The sequence below is a fragment of the Triticum dicoccoides genome, chromosome 7A (assembly GCF_002162155.2).
Source record: "Triticum dicoccoides isolate Atlit2015 ecotype Zavitan chromosome 7A, WEW_v2.0, whole genome shotgun sequence".
Taxonomy (NCBI): domain Eukaryota; kingdom Viridiplantae; phylum Streptophyta; class Magnoliopsida; order Poales; family Poaceae; genus Triticum; species Triticum dicoccoides.
Window position 1 is genome coordinate 81,286,006 of NC_041392.1, and position 3,006 is coordinate 81,289,011.

The following is a 3,006-nucleotide window of genomic DNA, read 5'->3' on the forward strand; positions in this document are numbered from 1 at the left end:
AGCAGGGCGGGGTCTCGGCTGAGCCGGCGATGTCCTCTGCCTCATTGTTGGCGGGGCGGGGCCTTGGCGGAGCCGATGGTGTCCTCTGCCTTGTGGTTGGCTCCGCGGGGCCTCGGCGGAGTAGGGCCTCGTCGACGCCAGCGGAGCGGGGACTCGTCAGAGCCGGCATTGTCCTCTGCCTCATTGTTGGCGCCGCGGGGCCTCGGCGGAGCAGGGCCTCGTCGACGCCAGCGGAGCGGGGACTCGTCGGAGCCGGCATTGTCCTCTGCCTCATCCTCGGTCTCGCCAAACAGCGCCTCGCCCGCTTCATCGCCCTCTTTGCTAGCCTCTTTGTAGGCGGCCGCAGCCTCCGCCACCCGCATGCGGTACAGCCAGCGCTCGAGGCGGCCCTTGTGGGCGGAGCAGTACGAGTCGAGTAGCGCCTCCTGCTGCACCCGCTCCGCGGCGATCTGCTCCTCCGCCTGCAGGTGCTCCTGGAGAAGATGGTGGTTGTAGGCGGTGTCGTCCTGCGCCTCCCGGAACTGCTCCTGACGCATCTGCCTCACACTGTCCATATATTGGGCACGGGCCTTGCCGATGGTCATGGTGCAATGCACCGGCAAGGATGGCGCGGAGGAGGGGGTTGGCGCCGGATCATCGACTACCATGTTCTCCATTGGGACGTCGTCGTCCTCCGGCTGCCTGTCGGCCAGCCGGTCGGCAGCAATGGCTGCCATCTCCTTGTGGTCTGTCGTCCGCCCGTCCCGAAGAGCGCTGGAGCGCGAGGAAGCCATGATGGGCAGTAGTTGTGTGGACAGGAGAAAGGGAACGGATGCGGATGACTGCGGCTATGGCCGGCACAGCAGTTTATATAGCAATAGTGGGCAGGCGGAGGGACGGACGTGTGGCGCTGGAGTAGCCGCCTCGGCAACCGCGTATCATTAATGTGGGCGGCAGATGGACGGACGGACGGCACTTGTGTTGTTTGAAGGCGAAGCAATCGCCTGCACCGGGAAGCGGGGCGGGCGTCGCTGACTGTTTCGAGCGGAAAGCGCGCGCGGGCGAGGATATGACTTTACTTGGAGAGGATGACAATGGGGACCCACCAGGTCCATAGCCTCACGTACGCAAGTGCCTCCTTATTATATATATGTATAAAACTATACTCCCTCCGTCTAGGTGAATAAGTCGTATTAGAAGGTGCATCATGACCTAGGTGCAAGCAGATTGGTGGAAAAGAAGAATATTTCTCTCTTCTAAACACAACATTTAATCACAACAGTTAAGAGGATGCCTTATTAGCTACCCATGCAGGCCATCATAATTCATAGCATGCAAAGCGCTTTTATTTCTTGCCTAATAACCGCATGGACGTGATGCATGCATTGGTCCTTGCCCGAGCAAAAAAAGGGAGGAAAGGGGTTTCCAGGGTGACAACAAGGCAGAGGTGGAAGCGCTCGCTGGAGTAATTTATTTTGCTTCCTCCTGGTTTCCTGACATCACGGTCCCACACCATTGTCAACCTATGTAGTAGTCAATAAACGAGAGAATCCATTTCAAAAAAAATAAACGAGAGAATTGCACAAGAAGCGGCTGACAGCTGGGACCAAGCAACTCGAGCAGTATTTGTGTTTTTGAGGTGTGAGCACTGCAGAGTTTTTCGATGTTTAGCCCAGATATTAATTTTTCTCCTCTGAACAACAACGAAAACATCGCTGCAGGTATTAACTGGGCGGGCTGTGGCCCGTCTAACTGTGACACCCCAAAAAATTTGACCTTGTTTTATTAATTAAAATTTTGCCAAGGAATTTAAACTTTTAATTTTCTGGATTTTCTTTTGATTTCAGAGCCATTCCTTTACTTATTATGGAGTTTTTACCTCAAGTGAAAAAACTTTCCAAAAATATTATTGGACTTGTTTAACCTCCCAAGAAAACATTTCTATTATCAGTGGAATTTATTTGCACAATTATTTCTCTCTGAGCTTATTCATTAAAAAGTTTTTTCATAGTTTTGGAGCTCTTTTTGAACTACAACCACTTGATAAATTTATTTAAAAGTTTCACCAAAATTTGGAGATGTCATGTGATGTTTGTAAATCACTTTTATGCAAAAATATATTTCATTCATGTAATATTTTGAGCTCTACACCAATTTTTCAAATCTGGTCCAGTGGGCAATTTTGCACTACAACCCATTTAAATATTTCTTTCTAGCCTCCACCAAAATTATGGGATGTTCATAGGAGTATATTATGCAACTTTATGAAAAAACCCTTTTTTGTTCTTTGAAAAATTTGAGTGAATCAACCTCTTTTACTTTCTGGTCCAGTTTGACTTTTTCTACTGCACCCCTATTAAATTTTGCTCTAGTGGCCATGAGCTTGCTCCTGCTTGTATTACACCTTGCAAAACCCTTAAGTCTAGGAGAGTGGACTCATTGAAGGATTTTAAATGCATGCAAACATGCCCTTTTTCTTCTGCCCAGAACTGAAGTTTGGCAAAACTTACACTACCAAGTTTGAGCTTTTGGCAAACTAACTTCACCACCCTCTGTATCATCTAAAGAGACTATGATCTAGAAATTTGGGCCACACCAAGAGTTGCCTAGATGCCATTGGCATTTTGTCAAATACCCTGAGTGCATGGCCAGTATTGGCATGATTTTAAGTTTACTTCGTGAACTTGATCATCTGACCTAACAACCATGTCCATTGAGCTCCTAACTAACCCTAACCCAGGCCTGCTAACCCCCAGCCTCCCCTATGCACTCTAGCACACGCTGGCATTTCAGCAAACACATTGTGTGCGTGCACTGGGCGCGCCCAGAGCGCGCGTTTTGCACGTGCGTGCACGCGAGTCACCCCGTCCCGCTGCCGACGCCCCGCGCTCGCTCTGGCCCTTCCCCTCACCCAGTCGACGCGCCCGCCCCCTTCCTCGCCGTAGAGCCGCCCCTGGCGCCCTACAGCGCCGCCGTCAGGTCGGCAACAGCGGCTAGCGGGCGGCCACAGTGCGCCTCTGCCCCGGA